This window comes from Argiope bruennichi, chromosome 4 (genome assembly GCF_947563725.1).
Source record: "Argiope bruennichi chromosome 4, qqArgBrue1.1, whole genome shotgun sequence".
In the NCBI taxonomy this organism is placed as follows: Eukaryota; Metazoa; Arthropoda; class Arachnida; order Araneae; family Araneidae; genus Argiope; species Argiope bruennichi.
In genome coordinates, this window is record NC_079154.1 from 42843848 (window position 1) to 42869573 (window position 25726).

Below are 25726 nucleotides of genomic sequence, written 5' to 3' on the forward strand. Positions count from 1 at the left end.
ACCAATCAGGAACGTTCGAGGAGTATCTCGGTTCCTACTGGACGGATCGGGAAAATTCTCGATGTTTCGGGTATAATCTATTCTGGGGCCAAAGTCGCCAAATGGTCGCCAAGTTTGTCGCCAAGCTCTGGAACCTCCGACGCGATCCAGGACTCTGTCCAGTACAGATGACTGTAAAACATTCTTTCAGAGGGTGTAACCAACTATGCTGGGAAGCAGCTTTACAGATTCGTAAAAATAGTTATGAAGTATATGACGTAGAGTGAAACAAAAATGGCTAAATATAATTAGAAAAGCATTTATTTGATTTAAAGCAATATTATAATATAGATAAGGGACAACGTCAGAAAGGACACGAAAATAAATTTTATAGGAATTGTTCGAAATTGCTACCGCTAAGGTCATTGCCCATCCGACTCCGCTGCATTAAAAGTTGCCGTAAATCCATGTATTCGTTTGACCACTGTATTTTTACGATTTTCCATGATTAAATGTGATTTGCGACGCTATGTTCTAGAGTAGTTTTTTTTTTAATCTTTTTGATGCGCTCTGAATGCGAGATTCGAATTCGGCAATACCTTTTATGTGAAGATAGAGTACTTTTAACTAAGATATTCAACATTATTTTAAAAAGTCATGAGCACAATCATTGCAGCATTTAAAGAATTTTAGACATCATCTTTGACATTCATATGAATAAATGTATGCTTCGTCAATTGAAATTTTCTAAATTAGTTTATGCCAAATCCTTTTTTAAACAGAAATGAAAACTTATTCAAATCTTTGATAATGCGCAGATGGTCCAAAAAAAACACTTCCTTATTTGGTGGGAAAATTTAAAATAACTTCCCTCAGAGACTTCAAAAAAAACTTTAATGGTAGAATGATTCCCTAAATGGTAGAAGCATCCGCAGGTGCCTCCAAACAGGTAGTGGCTGTTGAATTGAATGGAATCAAATTTCATGTGTAATTTGAGCTGAAATGTAAAAAATTTCAAAACTAAAATGTACCAAAAGTTTGAATAGAATAATATGTCTCACTCATGGAAAAAGTCACCACATTGATATTATTGCACATTTATAAGATTCCTAACTTTGATGAATGAGAAGTCATTTTCTATTGAGTTTCTACTTGTATTCATTTATGTACGTGCATTTTTTATCACTCGATAATTACTGAAACCTTACATGCGCCATTTTCCAGTCATTCATTGCATTTATCCACAGTTTTCATTCGAACATGCCAATTTTTTTTGTTAACTTTTATTATTTCCTCTCATACCAGGGACACGGTGGCCTGGTGGTAAGATATCGGTTTCGGAAGCGGAGGGTCTCAGGTTCGAGACCCAATTTCAACGAAGAACCGTCGTGTTAGCGGGTCTGGTGAACGTTAAACGTCCTTTACAATTTTCCTTCCGCTGGTGTGGTGTGGTGTGGTGTGGAGAGGGGGGGGGACACCTGACCGCTGTTCAACATCATGAGATAAATCCCAAAATAACCCTAGTGTTGCTTTAAAACGGGACGTTAATATAACTAAACTTCTGCCCATACCTTCGTTTTCCAATGTCTATATTTGAAATTAGGTACCATTCTATTCGTTAGTTGTAGGTGATGACGCCTTAAATCAATGAAGTTTATTTTAAGGTCATTATATATATTCATTTTAAAAAAAATCTATAAAACTGCTTGCCTCATTAATTTTTTATGTTTAATGAACAATTTAGTAAAATACATACATTTTAAATAATAATTCATATATGACTGATAAAAGGACATATCAGAAATAATACCCGTAAAATGGTTTTGTTTAATTCGTTATTAATTTAGGACATTGATTTCAAGGTAAAAAACTGTAATTACAATCAATGGTTATTATATAAGTTATGAATAAATTATTTTCTCCTTAAAAGTCTGATAAAATCCTTAACAAAATTTAATTTTTGATACATTTTTAAAGAAAATATATTCCTAACGGAATTCTGCAAATACATTTTTAAAATAATTAATAATATATTACATCATATTTCAATCAAAATAAAATTGTATTTCTGAATATATCATCGATAAAAAATGTTTAATTCTGTAAATATTCCTAACCTTCTATTTTTATACCACTTTTGAGTCAAGCATAGCATTTTTTAGGATTTTTTTTATTTTTTTTTGTGTACAGAAAATATCAATATTCTGCTCTTTTATCAGCCTAAGGAATAGTTTTATTCAGTGAACATTCATAACATTTCAGCAAAAAACAAACAAACAAAAAACAAATCCCCAACACATTTGTAATAGATTCAACTATAAATGCAGAACATTTGAAATCGTTTTAAGCAAATTTGAGTTTTTAGCGATGGTCTTTTCTGTCATGCCTATTTGCACAATCAGATCTAGCAAATATCAGAAAATATACATCAAAAGCTCTTCGACGTATATTTAAACTGACTTCAAGATTTCTTCTCATAGGATTAGATTCTTTATCCCGTCAAAAAATGTGTATTCCTCTTATCCCATGTCTCCCTCAATATTCCTTTTTCTGTCAAAAAAAGTGATTTTTTTATCAATGGTTTTTTAGTCCTTTCAACAATATTTTGTCTCGGAAAATAAATCGAAGGGAAATATTCACAAATTTTATTTTCTGAACAGTAAACCCTTTTAAATGGCTTCAATATGTTTTACTAAAATAAATGCGAAATTCTTAGATATAATTTTGTCATATTTCTAAGCATAATTCAATAGAACTCTAATATTTTATTTCTGCTTTATTTTGTGATGAAATGCAATGAAAATGCATGATTGTGTGTAGTTTTTCAGGAACTCATTATCATTTAAAAAAATAATAATTCGGAATCTCTATTGAAATCTACATAAACTTTTGTGAGGTACTATTGAAAATTATAATTTTTCATTCCGTTGGAAAAAATACATTTCCTGATTATATGAATAGTTTTTATGTTACACTTAATATTGTTAGTATTGTTCAGCAAAAATATCCCATATCGTGAAAAGAGTGTTCTGAATTTAGTTCTTTATTGCCTAATACGATCCAATTACCAATGTCACCAATTTTTAGCCTTTAGAAAAACGAATAAGTTTAATTGATGCAATAATTTACATCAATCCTTTTTAGAATCTGTTTTAATCTTTTGAGTCATCAACATGCTCTATCTTTTTCCCAATACAAATTATCAATGCCTGCATCTAAATTTTAATAACAAAGTAAAATTTTAGTTCGTGTACGCGATATCATCATATCAAACTGAGTATCACAACAGAATATTGATTAACTCGGTTACGTTAGTTGTAGCTCAATTAAGATAAAAATGAATTTACTCCAAAATAAAGTTGTTTGGTCGACGATAAGACAAATGGTACAGTAAACAGCATATTAAATATTTTGAACTAATCCTGTATACCCCATTAGATACCCAAGGAATCATTAGCAAAAGAAATTGTGCGAAAACTATTCTGTGAATATTACATGTGTGAACCACAATTGTGTTCACACATTAAATGATGATCCTTTCTTTGAAGGAAAGTTTAATAGGAGATCACAAAATGCATTTCCATGATATGGAATAGCATGTCATTAAAATATATATTCATCCTTATGGGCGAAACCGATGAATATATTTTATTGCAAGGAGTTGATCAGTCTCTTCTCTATTCATCGTTTATATGTATTTATTCTTTCTCATAATCATTTTGATAGAGTTGAATCAGTTATCAAGGATTCAAAATGTGAATATATAGTCTATTAGGTGATCGAAAACACCATGTATCTTTTCTTATGAAACTGATGCATGGTAGATCATCAATGAAGTCGGATTTCGAAGAGTATACACGATTATATGAACCTAACAAAGGATGATTAAGATATGCCGAGGTAAGAATTCAGTGTGTGGCTGGGTACTTTTTCAAGAAAATTGATCAACCCAGATTTTCACTGATGATCAATTACTTTGCTGTAGTGAATCGCTGAGCAAAAAAACACAGAAATAAATTTGGCTTATAATGGCTCGTTTCAGCAGAATTTTACACAATATTTTTTTTGGAAGCATGCCTTTATCTATAAAACTTACTGCTCGGATCCTGAAGACTCTTGTATCATATTACTGTGTCCGAAAAATGGAATGTAAATGATATTGTAAGTATGTTTTGAGTGAGGTATCATTCCTAAAAAATATTCAATATGTCGCTTGGTACACCTTTAATATTGATTAATCAGCCCATATTTCTATCTAGGAGCAGTTGTTTTCCACTACGCCAAGTGATTTGCTGAATTGAAAATACAGAATTAAATTTCATATTTAGAATCTAGCTTTGGCAACAGTTCACATGATTGCTTTATTCCAAATCGGTGTTTAAATTATATGTAAAACTGTTATACTAGCAACATTATCAGTAAGAAAAATTGTTTTCAGTGTTAAGATGATTGCTTAATGGAAAAAAATGAACAAGTAATGAACTGTAATTACGAAGCAAAGCTTTAACTCAGAATATAAAATGAAAGGTGAAACAAAAAAATAATGGAAGAATGTCGGAACACAGCTTCCTTCTCGCATTAATTCGGTAAGTTGTACTTTCTTTATTATAAATTTTTTTTGGTGAATTAAAAATGCTTATATATTTCAAATAATATTCACATGAAAAGTGTATAATAGTCCTACAATTTAACTCGTCTTCTCTCGTACTTTTTAATAGAGTTTTTAATAATATTAAGAACTGTATTTTAATAATTTTAAGAAGACGATACTCAATGATATTCTATGCTCTGCTTTTCCAAACATTCATGATTTTCTTGCTTGAAATCTAATTCATACCAAAAAACTTATTATAGATGTTATTTTTAGATACCGTGAACAAAATGTATAAGTTTGATATAGCACACGATTTTAGCGATGAAAATGTGTAACATCGGCAATAGTTATTAAAAGGTTAACTGTTGTCAAGCAATAAAACGGTCTATCAAATTACTGTAGCTGATTTTTTTATGTGAAATTATTTTTTGACGTATGAACTCTTAAAACCCGTAATCTTACCAGTAATCTAAAAGACATGTCGAAATCGATCGAGTTTTAAGGAAAAGCATTACATCGGTCTTTTACTTAATCTGGCATTATTTTTCATTTTTAAATTAGATACAAATTTAAGGCTCTGCTGTTTGAATTTATAAGTTTTGCACGTCTTTAAATTGGAAATAATAATTAATCCCATACGGGTTTTAGTTTTATTTCTTTTTATTGCATAGTTTTCTTTAACTGTGACATGAAAATATTGAAGAAAATCTTGCTTTACTTCTTATTTAAGTCATAAAAATTGAATAATATATATAAAAAAATACTAGAAGTATTTAAAATAAAGCACTGAAATGAAATTTCTAATATTTATCATTTAATTTACTTTACGTAATTATAAGTATTTATTAAATCAAATTTTAGGCATTTCTTAATGCCCAAGAATTTCAGTTTTCTTCAAAATTTTAATTTGCTAAATTTTTCAAAAGTATTGAAGAAAGAATGATATTCGTAAAATTTATTGAATCTAGTTTTAATCAATGAAATTCTATCAAAAATTCAATAGAGCAAACTTTGTTTATATTTCAAAAGCATTAGTTTTCTTTACCATTGTAGTTGATATATATGTGTGCAATTACTATCATGTTGATTATAACGTGCTTTAAGAAGAATGAAATCCCAGTATTTTCTTGGGAAATTGTTTTACATCTTATTTTTATAGCGTTGAATATTCGTAGTCTTAATAATTTGCTTTATCTTTCATGAATTGTGGCGCTGAATTACTCAGCATTATTTATGGAGCTGAATTATCAAATATATTCGATGGCCTTGAATTATCCAGCTTAGTTTTTAGTGCTGAAATAACTAACAGCTCAAAATTATTCTGGATTGTCTCACTATGCATCTAAATAGATATAAAATGCATCTAAAGGAGTTCAATGCACAAAAATGGGAGAATAGTACCAAAGACATTAAAATAATAATAAAACAAATTAAAAAACAGTTTGAACTATTGTTTTTTATCTGGTTAAAAGCGTGTTACAAACTCGCACGAATTTTTCCACGAATGCGCTTGGAAAATCTTGAATTAATATAAATTTCAGATGAAAGTAAACAAGCATAAGTGCATTTAATTAAGATTAAAAACAGTATATATAAAAATTATAAAAATTAATAATAAAAATAATTAAAGTTAAAAATAATTAAAATTTTTCTTTGCAGTTTAAAATTGGAAAAATCATAGGAAAAATAAATTTCAAATTCCATTCCTAGCAATTATTTTTTCAGAATAGTTTTATTATATGAAATATAATAAAAATAGGTTTAATAGTTTTATTTCCTTTCTAGAAAACTATTTATTCATTAATTAGTTTAATGTGATGTCATCTTAAACAATAGCTTTTTGTAAATTATTTTGCTTAGAACTTTTAAAACTTAATATAGTTCTACAGGTATTAACTATTTATTCTTTAACTTATCCACTGAGTAATCAATATAAAAAAAATAATTAAATATTATTTCCTTTAAAATTCGTTTGCAAACTTACTTTGGAAATTTTTTTTTTTTTTTTTTTTTTTTAATTTAGAGAGTATGAAAAAACATCTTCCGATAAAATTTTGCTACAAAGCATTTCTTTCCTGAAATTTTTTGCTTTGGGTTCAATTTTATAATATGATCTATAAATAATGGACTGTATTTCAATATTTTTTATCTATTAAATTACTTGAGATAGTTTTGAATTTCTAAATTTCTAATTATTTTAAATAAAATGACGAACTGAAAAAATTAAATGCACTGATATATTTTTATGCTACAATACATTTTTTAATAAATAATGAACACTTTGAAGCATTCTCTTTAGTAATATCTGAAGAATTTAAATTTTGCTTTTATTTTATTAATATAAAGTAAGCAATCATTATATTTATGAAATATAATGAAGCCTTTGCATTTTAGTGTATATTAATAATTTTAAAGTACGCTAAAAATGCTTTTCGAAATTTTTTGCCTTTACATATATATGTGTATATATATGCCTCTTTAAAAATTAATGAAATAAAAAGTTTGTGTAGCTAAAAAGTAAGCATACCTAGAAGCATCGTATTTCAAGCATATAAAAATGAATTTTTAAACCATTCCAAATTGTAAAGAACGATGACATAAGATTTCATTTTTGGTAATGTACATTTTTCTATGAGATGGCACTACATTTATTATAAATATTAATAACAAACACAGCATAATACAATATTTTAGAAAATATTCAGCTACAAATTGTTCCAATTCATATTTTATTTCAAGCATCAAGAAAATTCATTAAATGAATTTTTGAAAGCATTTGGAATTTTTTCCCCATATATATATATTTTAAAAGATTATAATAACCAAAAGTCTTTGCCTTCACTATATTTTTACAATGTACTTGCGTTGGAAAATGCCATGCCATTTATACCGTGCCTACGAAACAATTTTTATTTAAATATTTGATATTTAAATCAAAGATCTACTTCAATAACTCAATACTTTTCAACTGCTAAGGTTCTCTGGTCATTCATTTTCGTCGACATCTAAAGGAAAAGTTACGGGGGACCCTTTCACAATTTCCATTTCATAGGAAATCCGGCTCGGCATTCTTTCGGAAGTCTCATTCCTTGCAACTTTCATGGAATTCAAAAAGTAATAACTTCCGGTTGTAAGCCAACTAACTTTTGGCGTAACAGGGCACATATTTTAAGAGAGGATGTCGTGTCGATTATTGACTTTAAAGTTTCGTTTCACCAACTGGCGGTTTTAATCAGTATTCGCGAAATCTGAATGGGTATCTGCATGCGTAGGTTGGCATTAACTGTCGAGTGTTCTGTGAACTCAAGAAAACGGTCATAAAAGGAATGCGAAAGGATACTTTGAATTATTCTTTAGAACATTTTTAGAGTGTTCAGTTAATGTGTTTATATTATTAGTGATTTGCAATTTTTTTGAAGAAATATTTATTTTAAATATGTATTTGAAGAATCTACCTCATTAGAAAGGAATGAAATTTAGAAATTAAAAAGAATAGAAATTTGCTATTTTTGTGTATTTTAAATTCTACGACAATAGGTTACCAAATGTAAAATGTTTTTCAGTTTCTCCTTTTTAAAATTTCTACCTGTTAAATTAATTTCATCTTTGCTTTATTTTTTTCGAATATATGCGAAAGAATTTACCTTAGTCCAAAATTTTATTATGGATGCACTTTCTACATATTATTCATTGAAACATCTTTTCATGGTTTAACTATAGTATATTCTATTAACTATTTATGGTAAAACAAATGATAGATTGAAAAAACAAAGACTTTATTAGGTAATTGCCAATACTTGTACCATTTCATAATCTATGAAAAAATTCCATATTAAAGTCAATTGTTTGATGGATTTGAAGGAATTGTTTCTTCTAAAAAATATTAATCATGAAATTGCAGGAATAAAAGTTATTTGAATGCATATTATAAGATGTTATTATAAAGCATATTTTTTGCAAATCGAAAGCCCTTAATTAAAATAAATGTTTTTAAAATTAAATATCGTGCATTAATTTTAAGAATTCTAATTGCAATTCTTTCAAATAATGCTATAATATTTTTTTAGAATTCGGAGTAGCAGCAAATAATTCAAATAGAGTTATTGTTCCAAATTAATATTCAGATATGTTTTGTAATTAGTATTTATTAGTTTCTAAGGCTTTTGAGTATTGTCTTGGAGTTGCTTGTTTTTTTGGAAAATATTAATCATGAGATAAGTAAATTGAATGTATGTTATAAAATATTGTTATAAAGCATATAATTTTTTGAAGAACGAAAGCACCTAATTAAAATATACAATGTTTTCGCAATTAAATATCATGTACTAATTTCAGGAATTCTAATTGTAATTCTTGAAAATAATACTTTAATTTTTTTTTAGAATTTGGGGAAGTTGCAAATAATTCATACAGCAAAGAATGTTTTCTTAATTAATATTCTAGTATATTTTTTCATATTCATTTTTCCAAAATAATTGCCATTCATTAAACTCTTGCATTTTTTTCAATTTTTATGGATATTCACATTTTGCCTAAGAGTTAAATTATCTAAAATTTCCATTAAATTACTTAAGTTATTTTTAAAGAAATATCATTTTATTCAGAAAAAAAATATCAGCATATAGTAAAAATGTTTCCCAAATACTACAGTCATAATAAATATTTCAGATTCGAAATTTTAAAAGCTTTTCAATATGATAAAAATCACCATTAAAAGTATTTAACTTTTTATTTAAAAATGATTATTTATACAATAAGAATATCTTCTAAGTAACACTCTTTTGCGAGATAGAAAATGCGGAATTTCTCAAAAAGTATTATGAATTAAAAATTAACACAATTATAAGAAATATCATTTTCAGCAATATTGCTAGTATGTAGTAAAAAATTTTAAACTAAAATATAGTCATCAAAGATGTATCTGCAGATTCAAATGTAATGTAAGGTTTATATATCCAAAATATAAGGTCAAACTACAAACATCGAGCTGAAGAGTATGTTTATTCGATAAAATGAACATATTCCGATAGATTTCAAACTCCAGGTAATCCATCAATTTAAATAATGGTTGTTTTCTCTCACCGATATTTCTAATAGGGCTCTAAACTAAACTGCTTGAATGAATTCAAAGAAATAAAATTTATATCTGAAATCTATAGTATAAACAAGTATAAACAAATCTAAGTATAAACAAATGCAATCGTATAGAATTCGAAATCTTGAAATCGAAAATGTAAGGCATTCATTCTTTTTTTTACGGAGATAAGAAAGCATCGTATCAGGAATCCTTACTTACAGCATCCACCGTCCCGTAGAATTAAGACATAAATTATACCGGCACGTTATAAACAGCGTCCACAAATTTAGTTAATTGCACATTTGTGCTCTTGTCGTTCTGTATTTTGGCAGTAACAAATTTATCATGGTCTTTCGTTTGTTTCGATAACTCTCTCTCTTCATTGTTTTACTCAATTATCTCGATATTTCATGTCTATTGTGGAATTTCGTTTATTTGAAATATGGTAAATTGAAAAAAAAAGTTTAAGAATGCCGCTATTCCACTTGTTCCTATTATTACATGGATAATTGTGGAAAAAAAAGGATATATAAAAATTTTATTTTAATCTTTTAATAAATTCATGAATTCTTATTCCTCAAAAATAATCAAAGGAGTGCCAACCTATTATCCGATTAACATATTAATTCAAGTTAATTACTTTTTGAAATTTTTAGCTTTTTTGTTTTATAAATTTTTAAATTTGAATGCGTATCGTTTTTTGATCTTCGATAAAACTATTTCTATTTTTGATCTTGATATTTAAGAAATTAGTACCTGGAGTGACCGAGCGTTTTCGGGGAAGGTATTTTTATACAAATCGCATACTGATTACATTACATTATACGATCACATATGATCTTACATGCATATGAGCTGGTCATTTAAATAAAAAAAATCACGAAAGCTGCAAGTAATAATACAAATAGTACAAATAATGATTAAGACTATTATTGAAGGGACGTCAGAAATATTTTGAAAGATAAAGCTTAAAAAAATTAAAATCGTATCCATTGCTTTATAACGTTTTTATCGGATTGATTTTGCCACCATTTGCTTGATTATTTACTTCGATGCAAACAGATTTCAGTTTCGAAAACACAATAGTAACGGTGTTTGGGGGGTCTTGAACTGAGAAACATTTTTCGCTACCTGTAAAAGTAGATATGGCTGAAAAAAGTATTTTTTTTTTGTTTTATGAGTAAATGCTTAATATAAAATGTCAAATTCTAATGCTTCATTTAAAGCGAAGAGAATAACTTTTTTGTATTTTAATGTAATCGAATAATATGTATATTCCTTTTCGAAATGCTCATGAGATTTAAGTGTGCATTTTAGATAATGAAAAAGAGAATCAAAGTTATCTGCTAGAAAAAAAAAATATTTCACATTACATCTTAAGCTACTTTACTATGGTCCAATATATTTATTATTTACTCTGTATTCGATAAGATATATTCATTACATATCTCATTTCGAATGATAAAAGAATACAACTGTATGCTTTGATATGCATTATATTTAAGATTGCATAAAGTTCTGGAAACTTTCAAATTTTTCGCATGCAAAAAGAAATTATTGTAAGTGTAAAGAAAACTAGATACAGAGGTTTCACTGAATCTTCACGTTTCACACTCCTTGAGACTGAAAAGCACATTTTTGGAATTAAATTTGCCTGTGAGCAGGATAGTTTGAAAACGCTTTGGGATAGATGGATTAAACTTGGTATATAGTCTTTACACTAAGTTTGTAATTTTGCAAAGCCATTTAGAGGAAGTTTGCTTGTCTGACTATTCGAATGCAAGTTACAACGATAACTATGTAACGAATAGACTTAAATATATAGACTGAGCTCGAAAATAGATTGAACCGTTGCCAGATAGGCAATCGCGATGAGTTATCTTTGGAAGTTGATGAACATATTTTCTAAAAATATCTCACAATTTTTTTTTTTATGTAATATCTAAACACTGGAAAAAGTATCTTTTTAATGATATTATGAAATAATTTCTGTAAAATTGGTTTCTTTACTGTTAGTAATTTTTTTTAATCTCTTCGCACTGGGAAAATTAATTCGATGCATAATTATTCATAGAATAAAAGTATTTGTTAATTTATCCGAAAAATATAATTTTAATTTCAGTTTTATTGTAAAAATAATATATTTTCTTTCCGTTCTTCAGGTATTTTTAAAAATCAAAAGTAAATAAATAAAACTGCAAAATAAAGCACCGTCTTGAATCGTACATTAGAGGAGAATTAAAGGGTTCATATCAAGTCTGTAACAATATTTTCAGTGTTAACATGAAATCCGAATTGAGCCGCGTGCTTTTACCTGTGTCAAAATTAAGATTTGAAAAGAAAAAAAAAATGAATTCTATGAACATTAACTCTGAAATAGGATTTTCTTTGTTTTTATTTCTCACCAATGCACTCCTTAATTTGCACCCTCTTTAATTTGTTGAAGGATGATTAAAGTAAATTCATGTTTTTCAGTCAAAGCAAATGACAAAATGAAATTTTTTAAAAAAAATATTCCGTATTTATCGTTTAGGCTGATTAATTTTATTCTGTAATATGGCATCAATAAGTTATGGCTTAATTTTTTTTATTAGGTTTGCAAAAGATTTTCAATATGATTGACTTTAACTGCCGAGGAATTAAAAAAAAAAAGAAAAAAAATCTTAGAGAATTTTTCACATAACAGAGCATAAAATTCTCTTTTTTAATAACTACCTTTTTTGATTTGAAATTTTGACTTTGAAATACTTCCATTACTTCCATAGGAATGTTTCTTTCATATTCAGATGAATTTTAAAGAAATGTTTTGTGAAATATTAAACAAAATGGCTGAATAACTTTAATAATTATATTCCTAATTCTCATGAATTGACCATTCAAGATGATTTATTCATGAAATGTTTCTTTTTCGTTTAGTCATAAACAAGAACCTGGTTAGAATTGTAAATTTAGAAATATTTTGTGAATATATGGGTGTTGATTAAAAACGTACATGAGGAAATCTTTGAGGATTTTTTTTTATACATTTGTCAAGAACATATAATGTTGCTTTACACTAAGTTTAACCTTTGAGATTTACGCAAAGGTAAGAATATAGGAAAATTATTCAAAAAAGGGGAAAAATATTTCAATTTAACTTATAAAATTTCAGTACGAACCAATCAAAATGTAAATCTATTTACAGGATATTTGCTAGTCTAGATGATCAAGTCTAGACTAGCTTTGCTATTTCATTTCGCTGAATTCCTGATTTATGTGATGTTCATTTATTATCTCTTACTGACGATCAATTTTTCCGTTGTTTCGACTTTGCATGAAGCGAGAATGTTGTTTTCACACTCATTAAGTGACCCTAGTTCATCGCATATCATAAACGGAAATCAATTTTCAAAATTAAGGTAAATGATTTAATCCCACTTAATTTTGAAATATATAGCTAAATATATAAAGTAAAAACTGTTGAAGAGTTGATTAATCTTTTGTTGTTTAAAATGACTTGGAGAAGATTATTTCAGTCATTTTTGTCATTTTACTTGGATTAGTTTAATTCCAAGTTCCTTTTCTAATGGTTTATCTCTTATATGTATGAGTATAAATTTCTGTCATGGAGAATTTTGAAAGGATATTGGCCAATTTAATGTTTTCTGAGAAGAATCATCAAAAATGTCTGAACAACCAAACAGATCGTTGCAATTTATTGATTGTTAAAAGCATACCGCTCTTTCTATTTTTGAGAATAGTTGAATCGTAGTAAAACTACAGGATGGAATTTCTTAATTTTTCACAAGTTTTTCAGCCATGCTACACTTTTATCTAAAAGATGATTTTGAGGTTTCTTTTATATTTTTGGTATGAAATATCAATCAACATTGAGCAGAAAAGTGACAAAAAATTACTTAACAGCAAATCAAAAAGCCTTAGAATCACTTTAAAATTTTCTCTCGATTGATTGTAATTGCTAATTCATAAATATTCTTATTCATATTTAAAATCTTAGATTCAGAAATTAAAATTTTAAAACCTGATGTTAGTAATTTCTATTTTTTTATTTATATACCTTCGTGTTAAGCATTGTAATCTTTCAAATTATATTTTATTGATATTTTCATTGTGGTTTATTTAAATTAGTTGATTCGCACCTTTCGAAAAGCGGCTTTATTTAAAATGTAAGGTATTTGAAAGAAAAAAGCATTTTTTATTATTAAATGCGCTCGAAATTCTTTTGATTAGAATTTGGAATATGCTCAGAATTGTTTACATTTAAAAGTTTTCAGCTGTAATAATTCAGACCGTTAACTAAATTAATGTTGAACAATCAAACCGAATTATAGCTGTTTCATTTCGGAAGGTTTTTAAGGGTGTTAAGGGAAAATTTATTCATTTGTTCTTTTATTCTAATTTTACGAAAACTGTAACATAATTTAAAGTTTTGAAATAATATGGGGAACTTTGCAATTAGAAATCGTCATTTATATAATTGTATTATGTTAATTTCAGTATCGGTGTTTTTACACAAAAATTTAAATTAATTTTAAGAATTTTATTTAATATTTTTGTATATAATTATTTAAAAAATATTTCTAAGATTGCAAGATTATTGATTTATCAATTCCAGTTTATATTTGTTAGAAATGAACTCGATTTATTTGACGCTTCCATCGAAATATATCGTAGAATTGATTAATATCAAATTCTTCAAAATATTAGAAATGTATGTCTTAATTAAGTAATAAAAAATTAGCAGTTGTAAATAAAAAAGCAGTGGTAAGCGAAAACAAGAAGCAATACTGAATTCAAAGTTTCATGCAGTTAAAGAAGCTAATTGGAACCGAGAATTAAATTGACATTTTATAAGAAATGCCATCTTTTAATGAACTAAATATTCATAAAATATTATGTGTAAACTTAAATACTTTCCAAACAAGGACGTGGACATTAGAGAACAAAATCTAAAATATTAATTCATTGTGTCTTTTTTTTATAATTTTACATCTTGTATAAAAAATATCGAATATTCCATAATACATATACCATAATAACTCTACTGCGAAATTATTTTTCGACAATTACATTTTCTTCACTATCTGAGTGAAATACTCCTTCAGATACTCGATTACTTTTCAAATGCAAAATATCTATTCCTTTTTGTGGATTTGTAAAAGAGTTATGCAAGATTTTTCCACTTCTCATATTTTAAAGGAAACCCACTGGGTATTCTTCCGGAAGTCTCATTTCTTGCTACTTTCCGGAATTCCAAAAAAAGTTTCAACTTAGTAAAATATAGTTGTGAAAAGTTCTACTTACTCTGAACATGGTCATGAATTTGATTTTGACTAGAATTCAAATTTATTTTCCTTTTCTGAGATCTTAATCTGTGCTCGCAAAGCATGAAAACCTTGCTTTTTATCAATTGCATATATGGTGTAGGAAATACGGTGTAGCAAAACATTTTAAATCGAAGGAAAATATCAATATCTAAACATTTTGTAAATTATGATATATAATTTGTGTTGCATCAGTAGTTTCAAAATTTTCTTACACACTTCTTAAGTATTAGTTAAAATAATTATAAATTTAAAACACGGAAAATGATTTTCTAGTTATTATTGGATTTTGAATAAATTTGCATATAAGAAAGAATGTTTTTTATTTACATTTTGCTTTTGCAAGCACGGAAATCTCGGTGAAACATCCGATTTAACGATATTAAAAAATCGATGCATAAATTCTTTTGATTTTTTCGAACAAGCAAATATTAAAAATCAGATTCTATGTCGAAAATGAATGCAGCCCTTTTCTTATATCATGAGACAATCTTTGGAGAATTAAAGCGAGATGATATGTATTTTTTCTATCATATCCCTGATTGAGGTATAAAATAGATTTAAAAACTATTTTTATTTAATATTAATGAATCAAAGTATAAATAAACATTTATTTACAATTTCTAAAATAATTGAATTTTTTATACAGCCCTCAACTATGATATCCACCAGTCATTCACCCATAGAATAATATTTCTAAATAATCTAACATTAAATATTTTAAATTTATTTAAGCTTAACTATCCTTTCAAATTGTAATATTTCGAAGAATCTTTAAATTCTTAATTCTAAATCTACCATAACGCTTTCTCAAACCAATAGATGTTATTGAGATAAATTGTAAGAAATAATGCGAAAGAAAATGTCATTGAAAATTTGAAATGCACTTGAAAGTTGGTTAATTCACAAGTTGAGTGTAAATGGCTTTTGTGCAAAATTTTTTTCTTAAATTCAGTATTCTAATATTGAGCATGGTATTTACAAAACTTAGGGAAACTTGTATAACTTCTGGACTTTTGTCTCGAGAACAAAGAAATCATTAAAATTTGATATGTGTTATGTATAGTTAGGCAGAAATATATATATAATATAATATAATTAGGGCGCACAGTGAAAAGAGTAAATTAGCAGCGAAATTTACATGGTAAGGGTTTGTGGTAGTCCAAGAGGTGAGTCATTGTTTTATCCTAATTGCTTCTCTCTGGACATGTAAATGTTTCCCTTTCAAAATATTTCTCCTTTTGCACTGGAATAAAATTTCTGTTTAAAGGATTTATTTCATGATTTGAAGGGAGGTAATGATATGTTTTTAGTTTACCTGTTTCAATTGTTTTTAATAATTCGCCATGTTCAGCTTTAATAAAAATTACAATATCTTTTAAACGTTCATATTTAATGACTTCTTTCACTCATGCTGAGATTAACCGATTTTTGACATTTAAAAGTTTAAAATGATAATTTAAAAAAATCTAAATGTGTCCTTGATATCTTAATGTGTTATATACATATGTACAAAAATAAAAAAAAAAAAAAAATGTCCAAATGGGATATGTCGTCTAGGAAGGTGAATCAATTTATAAGGCATGATGTTATGAGAATTTTGGCATAACATTTATTGAATTTAGTTTATATCTAGTTTTTTTTACATAAAAATAGCACTGATGAGGATGTTATATGAGGATGCAATTAACTAGCGAGGCATCTATTTTAATGTTGTTTCGTCAATTTTGTCAAAAAAAAAAAAAAAAAAGAAAAAAAAAAAAAAAGAAATATTGCATTGACCGCTTTTTCAATGCTTTGAAGGGGATGATCACAATATAAAGCATCGAATGTGTTATGAACTAAAGCGTACAATTCTTGTCATAAAACAGCAAATCTGAATATTTTGATATGTAAATATTGGTTAAAATCTTACACTTCTCCGAATATTTGCCGACTGCCTCAATTTTTCGAAAATTATTTGTTTTCCGACCTTTAATATTAACGTGACCTTTTGTGCAAATAATATTTATATATTTTTAAATATTATGTCCAATTTTTTGATAACTATAAAATGTGATTTATCATATATCATCAATAATTTGGTTTTCAGATTCATTTATTTTTGAATCTTTCTTGTCAATCTACATTATTAACTTTTATTTGCTTAATTTATTCACTGATTAGTTCAATAACTTTTAAAAACTGACCGGATCTTAATTTATCTTCATATATAAAGAGATAAACAATCGTTTCTCAAAGATAATCAGAAATTCAGTAGAAAAATGTTGAACCTTCAGCCTACATTAAAAGTTGGATATTTGGAGGATGAGTAGTCACAGATCTAGATGTTTCTGTCGCAAATAAATTAATCTGTTGTATATGCGTCAGCAATGCAGGAAAAAACAGCGGTAGTAAGATTAATTTATGGGCTGTTTCATAGTGTTAGATTTAAAAATATTTTGCATAAATTTGCATTACAAGGAAAAATTGATAGGATTAATCTATTCTGAATAATTCTTAGTGATCAATTAATAATTTAATCAAGCTAGATTCTTTTTTTATGTTGAATTAAGTACTATTGTATATCAAAGACTTTCTAATGAATACGGAGGTTTTTCTAAAGTGCCGCAATATGACAGGATTCAAAGGAGAAGATGACAGAATGTGAAACAGATCACTGACTTCTCCTCTGTATTAAAGTCATCTCTGTTAGACATTTAAAGAAAAACCATGCGAAAGTTATTTTCGGATCCGAATTTTACGATCCTTGTGTTGTTTTTCCAATCCCGTTCCATGATCTCAATGCAAGTAAAAAAACCGATGATTCGAACCCGACCTTTTTGCGAGTTTTGTGGTTGGCAACAATCGCAATGCAAATCGAGTGACTATTTTAATTTCGGTTCGTGTAGTAGTTTTTGGAGAAGAGAAGGATAGGGAATATGAGAAATGTGTTTTTAGCTATAAGAGAGAGAGAGCGTCGACTGTTTGGCGATGCAACTGTATGTTGCTTCAACATTTTAACTATGCCGATTAGTTATTTTAGACGGTTCGAATCTGAGGTCTGGTAATGTTGATTTAAGTTTTTATTATTCAACTTATTATTTTGTTTGTTCCAGTTACGAGCACATTGACTTTATTCTTGATTTTTAATAAAAGTCATTTTTTAAGAAACTGCTTTCATCTTTATGCCTTCTTGACACAAAAATTTCACTGCTTGCTTTACTAAAGTTTGGTTATAGGCCCAGAGGTTTTAACATTTTGGTTATGGGCCCAGAAGTTCAACAATCTCTAATAAGTTGAAATGGGGGAATGAAAGAAAAGAGCTATGTCCTGTGAAAAGCGGGAATTCTTGGAAAGTTCAGGAAATCTGTAGTAATTTTTCAATTTTGATGACTATGGCCAGTGTTTCCACCGTCTCAAAGGATTTGCCAGTTCCTTAAATTTTTTCCTTTAGGCGTTGTTTAAGATTAAGCATTTCTTTTTCTTTCACAAAAGTGATTTCATCCATGAAAATCTTCGGTGCTTAACATACTTAATAAAAGAATATTTTTTTCCATTTTAAGAATCATATATTTATTAACAGGTAATAAAATACAATAAATGACGGTAAGAGATCGTGATCTAAAATCTTTCATTTATTGTATTTTCACAACTTAAATGCTTCCAAAGTATCATTCCATTTTTCTGCAAGGATTCAACTCGAACAATGCTAAGTAAAATGCTTTGAAGAATCTGAAACACATTCTTCAAAGTACATCATTAACACTTTCAATTATTGAAGTTCTTGGAACATTCATCTTCGTCGCAATTTGGAGGAAGAATTGGTGAGGTTTCTTTCACAATTCCTCTTTCATAGAAACTAAGGAGAGCACACAACTGGAAGCCCTATTTGTTTCATCTCTAACAATTCGAAAGGCAATAACTTCAGGGTACAAGCCTCCATGAATCGAAGATATTCACATTTAACAGTAGATCGTGAATTATATCACGAGTACTATTACATTTTCATTTGACTCAGTATGATTTTAATCGGCGTTCACACAACTTGAAAGGATATCGACACGTGAAAATGATCAGAGAAATGAGGATAAATACATATTCAAAGAAAATGTCAAAATAATAGGAAATAAATTTTTCTGTCAAATTTGACTCCAATGCACGTAAATATTTTTTAAAATGATATATTTAAAAAAGTATAAGGATAGTTTCACAATTTTTTGAAATAGAACTTAATAAATCATAAACAGTGTGATAAGATACAGTCATAAATTCTTCAGTTCTTTACTTAGAATCATAATTTAAATGTTTTAAAAGAAAACATGTGTTTCCGTATCTGAAGATTTATCAGTGAAATACTATTAGTCTATATTATTGAAAAGAAAAGACCTTTGGTAAAAACTGAGTGCAATGTTTTAAAAAGCCTTACATACCAATTTTTATTTAGTAAAATATGATACATTCTTAATATATTTCTAAATTATTATTTATTTTGAAATATGTTTTGTCGAATGATTTCCCTGTTATTTCCATCCTTCGATTTCAGTCTTTTCTTATTTTAACTTTAAAACACTTATTTTTCTTTTTTACCTTTGAATACAGCTGAGTGTAATTTTTTGGGAAGCCTTGCATACCATTTAAGCAGATGATATTAAATGTATCCATAATTATATATTTTATGCTAGGTGAGGTTTCAGTGTTTCTAAAATTTCAAATTTATACTGAATCGTATATTAAGCATTTAAATAGATATGATGACATAATCAATTCACAAATAAACGCAGCATAGAACATTATTCTATTATATGTACCAAAATGTATATTTGCCCAGAGAAAATAAAGCTTCTTAAACTAAATCAGAATATTCATTAATATTTCAAATGGTTATTCATCATACGAATTTGTTTTAACAAAGGAATTATATATTCTTTTGGATAATTTATTTTACAAATCCAATGATCTTTTCAGGAATATTAATGTTAAATACATAATCCTTGTTATTTACTGCAAGCTGAAAAAATTACAAATTTTCAAATATGGCTTTCCTGTTTTATTACTTTTTACGTATATAAATTTGAAATAAATTTAATCGGTAATAAAGCAAATTTTGTATTGGGATTATTTTGTATTATAAATTGTATTTTGGAAGGATGTAGTTTCGTTAATGATTAAAATATTAGACTTATCGAGCCTACAAGCCTTCTTGAGCCTTCCAATTTAGAGTTATTTTAAGATTTGTAATTATAATGATTCTTTGAACAAACATTTTTTTTATCAGTAGGAAATCCTGATTTTGTTTATCATGGTTGAAAGAATTTATCTTGAAATATCTCTTAACCCTTTTGGCCCAAATGGGTATATATCTCAGTGATATCAGTCCCTTATTGCGGAAAAAATTCCTTTTATATTTGTTACAACCGAAAGAACTATTTTTACATAGAATTCCAAATTTTTATCATGCAAAAATTCTGGTCGGAAAGATTGAAATAATGTCTCCAAGAATAGCTCTAATTTTCTTTTAAAACAGGACATTAATCCAATTAAGCTCAAGATAAATTTCTATTGACTGTGGAGAAAAAATAATTTGCAATTTAATAATACGTTAAAGGATCAATATTTGACTCTATTATATAGTTTAAAATTTCACTATAAAAATTCAAAAACCAAATTTTAAGGAAAAATATATAAAATATTTTTAGATTAAAAGACAACTAATATATTTAATTTTTTTTATTTAATAGTGTCAAATTCGATAGATTGTTTTAAACTATTTAATATTGGAATAGTTAAAAACTTGGTATTGGATATAAAGAAAAGTAACTAACATAAAATATTAAAACTGTACCTTGAATGTTGTTTTTAGTAATTTTAAACTATTTGTTCAATTATTTTACAGCATTTAACTATATTAAAATATAAATCATGCCAGCTAAACAAAATTCCAACAATTTTTTATCACAAAAAATTATGTGCAATTAAAGCGAAATTATATTTTGTTTCTAAGCATAGAACTTTATAGAGATAAATTCCTTAGCGTTCCGAAAAGAGTTGAATATAAATATATTTCGTTATATATATCTTCGTTTCCAAAGTATTGGGGTTATATTGTTAAACATAGCGATATGAAAATTCTGAATTTCGAGAATGAATAAGTAAAGTATTAACGATCATGTGCCGAATAGGGTAAAAATAATAATAAAACAATGATTGAACAATTACAAGCTTTTTGGCGAAAACAACGAATAATTGTCGAATAAAAGTCGAACGAATAAAATTCGAATAATTGTTCCTACCAATCAGTTAATATTTTTAAAAGAAAACTGGAAATAATGTAAATTTCAGATAAAAATATACTATATGGAATTTTAACTAAGAAAAGAAATGAATGCATCTAAAATATGAAAAACATGCTTTAAAGCTTTAAACTATGCCGTGCATTTAAAATTGGAAAAAAGGATGGAATATGTAATGCCTTTTGAAATTTCATTTTAATGTTTTCTACAAGAGAAAAAGGAACTCGGTTTTTATTTCTTGAACTCTTTATTTATCCATAACCAGTTTGATATAAAATTTTTCTTAGTGTTAAAAACTATGTTTCTCTAGTTTGTTTCAAATGTATTTACTAAGCCTTGAATATAAATAAAAGCTAAATAAATAAAGCATTTACTTTGTTTTAAAAGCTTCCTTGTATTTACTTTGAGTATAAATATTTTTGTCATTACCCCTGACGCTTTAAAAATATAACTATTTAAAGTTGATATAAAAGTGGTTCAATGTATTTCTTCTATGAGAAATTGTGTTCTTAATAGAACTTTGCTGTTTTAAGAATAAAGAGTGCTGTTTCTGCATTATTTATTGGCAAAAGTATTTCAGTCCATTTAGAATTTTGTTACCATCTAACTTAAATTCTGAATTAAAAAACAACGTACTTCTATTATACAATAAGATCTAAAGAATATTTTCAGACATTTAATCTTCAATACAATTTATTTCATACAGGAAACATATCAATTCTGTTTATAAAATAAAGTGATGAATAAATTTAATCTATATAAGTAACTTTAAAGTCGGTTAAAATTGTTTTACGGAAAAAATATCAAGTTTTTCCAAGTACATAGTAATTATTATGTTTATCAAAATGCTCAAAATCCTTATAAAACATTCATTGGAATTATAAATTTAATCATTGAGAGAGAAAAGCTTTTAAATGATTTAGTGATCTGAATGTACAGAAAAGCCCAGTTAGTTTTGAAGACATTTAAAAAATTTTATTAATGAGAAATATTGTAATTCCACTTTTCTTAAAATTCATTTTCTTTCGAAGAAAACGCGATTTTAAATAGAATCCAATGGTGGCAGTTTCGACAAAATGAAGTTAAGATTTCCAACATATAAATTTATCAACACATTTAATTTTTATTAATGAACTATTCTATTACAAAGTGTTTCATCTTTATAAAGTTCAAGAACGCTTATAGGATTTTATAAAATGGGCTTTTAGCATATTTTTAATGTTTTCGACTCTCCCAATTTTGCCGAATAAGTGCTTTAAGAATTTTAAAAATGTTTGTAGCAACAAAGTTCACTGCATTCATATAATTATAATGCAAAATATCATACCATACATATAATCTCTATAGCATTACTTTTTATTTAAATCTTTCATATTTAAATCAAAGATCCGTTTCAATAACCGAAAACTTTTCAATCGCTACGGCTTTGAGATCATTCATTTTCGCCAAAATATACAGAAAGAGTTACGCATGATCCTTTCAGAATTTCCATTTCATGGGAAATGCGGCGGGCATTCTTTCGGAAGTTTCATTCCTTTCAACTTTCATGGAATTCAAAAAGTAATAATTTCCGGCTGTACACCAACTACCTTTTGATGTAACAGGGTACACATTTTAAGAGAGGATGCTGAGTCTATTATTGACTCTGAAGTTTCACCAACTGGCGGTTTTAATCAGCATTCTCGAAATCTGTGTAGGTATGCATATGCGTGGGTTGATTTAAAATGTGGGGTATTCTGAGAATTCAAGAAAAATATATTAAAAGGAAAATAAATTGATTCTTTGAATTCTGTAGAGCATTTTTAGTACGTTGGATTCATGTGATTATATTATTAGTCATTCGAAATAATTTGAAGAAACATTGAAAAAAGAATTATGAAAGATTTTTCAATGTCACGAAGAAAGAATAATTTGGAATTTTATTGTTTTCGCATTTAGTTGAATCGACAAGATTTAACTGATAGATTCACATTCTATAATTTTTCCATTGAAACTGTATTTTAAAATTTTTCTAATTTTGGATTAATTTTGAGGCTTTTCTTAAAACGATACATAAAGTTAACTTAACCAAATGTTCTTTATTGACAAATTTTATTTGTTGCAAAAATTTTATGATCAATTTCAATGTTTATGCCTACTTTATACTTGTTGGTGCTGAAATAAAGAGATTGATTTTTCACCTTTTATGGTAGTTCTTTATTTCTTATGTAACCTAGAATACTTAATGCTGAGTCCCCCAGGCATTTATTTATTTTTTGCAGAGACTTGCAAGACTTTATGTAGTTAAGACTTTTCTCATTACTTTAAAGTACTTTATTTTTAATGTAATCCAAGAATTGTTAAATATGGTTTTTATTTGTACGGAGGCTTTCAGGACATTATATTTCGGTTACGACGTTTCTCATTATTTGATAATACTTTACTTATTATGTAATCAAGAATGCTATATGCTTTTTCAATTGTATTTAACTATTTTTGCAGAGACATACAAGATATGTTTTATTTAAGACGTATATTCAAAAAAAATTTTTTTTAGAGAGAAACTAGTATTCGTATGTTACTTATTTTGAAAAAATAAGACTTTTCACAATTGGCTTCATATTTTTTTTTCATATTAAAATAATTGAATAAAAAATAGGTCAAATTATATATCATGGTTAATTAAAATATTTTAATTTGGATACATCTCAAATTTCCATGTTAGTTATTAAGAGATAAAGAGATAAATTTATAGAATAAGTGGGTATCAGTTTATAAATTATGTATATCAATTCGTTGTTTGCTGTCTTGAAATTTAAACATTTCGAAGTCGGTTGTTTAACACCCTTTAATGAGCTGTCACTTCAATTTTGATTATCTTATGAGTTTTCACCCGAAAATTCATTGAATAAGTAATACTTGGATGTAGATAATAAGATATTGTGAAACATTTCATTTATATGTTTATTAAGGTTTATTTTATTTCACACAAAAATAAAAATAAAAATGTTTTAAAATTGAAAAATATTACTTATTAATTTTTAAGAATTTAGTTTGTATTTCTTTTGAGCAGTTTCATAGTAACTATTTTGTTAGAATTTGTAAAAAAAATGAATAAAAAATATGGAAGTTTTTTTTGCTCCTAATTTATATTTTTGTATATTTTTTTCATCTCTTTTGTAAAAAAATAATTTTTAGATTTTTAGCTTTCCCACTCATATCTGATAGCAACCGTAATTAATGTATCAATGTAAAAGCTAAATCCAATTCTTTATATAACTATAATTTCTCATAATATAAATCAACATATTGGATAAAAACTTCTCAAAAATTATAATTATAAATAGTAATATGCTTCAAATTGAAAGCATTAAGATTTCGAAGCTGATGAAAAGTCAATAAAATTCTTGCTTTTAAATATAATTTAAATTTTTATTTTAAAATGCTATTATTTGTTGTAGGACTATCAAAAAATCTGTACAAGATTCGCAATGTTAATTTTAGCTTGAATGAATTTTATGATTCATAAAAAAAATTATCATAATATGAAGAAATAGCACTAATAAAAGTATTACATAGTGTATGGTAAAAATTCTCGAATAGAAATGTAATAATCAAAGAAGCATCCTTAATTTTTCATGAATGTTTTATTTATTCAAATATTTTACTTGGATCAACAAGCAGGGTTTACAGAATTTTTTTATGTTGATAAAACATTGAGTATATTTTTAAGGATTTAATTTCAAACAAAATGAACTTCAACAATTTAAATAATGAATAATGCCTTTTATCTAAATTATGAACATATGTTTTGTATAAATTGCCTCCATGAATTCAATAGCATAGAATTTACATATAAAATCAGAATAAGTAACACATACGAATGTAAAAAAATTAGGAATTCTAAAATAGAAAATTTAGATCCTCATTACCTCTTAACAGAGATAAGGAAGCATCGTATCAGAAGTCATTTCTTAATCATCCACTGTTAATAAACTGCGTCCACAAATTTACTTAATTGCACATTTGTGCTTTTGCTTCTCCTTATTTTGGCAACAGCATATTTATCATGTTTGACTCTAAAATTTTCTCTTCAGAGTTTTGTTTAAGTCAGACGATTTTTTAACGTTTTATTGACGAATTTAATTGGGTATAAAACTGACATTATAAAAATAAAATGCCTCTGAATACTGTTACATCACATTTTCTTATTAATACATTGATAATTCTAACAAGAATATCGTCTTAATTCTTACAAATATTTTGTCATATAATAATTTCAGAAATTATATTACCTAAAAAAAATCTGAAACAATGGTACGCATGAATTCAGAAGCATAGAATTTGTTTATGCAATTAGAATTAGAAATATATACTTAAGTTTAAAAAAAAAAAATCTCGGAAAGTTGGAACTCAAAGGTAGATTCGTTTACTTCTAAGTTACTATCTATCAACATACATTGTTGATGTTAGAAACATAAATAAAAATTTTAAAAAAATC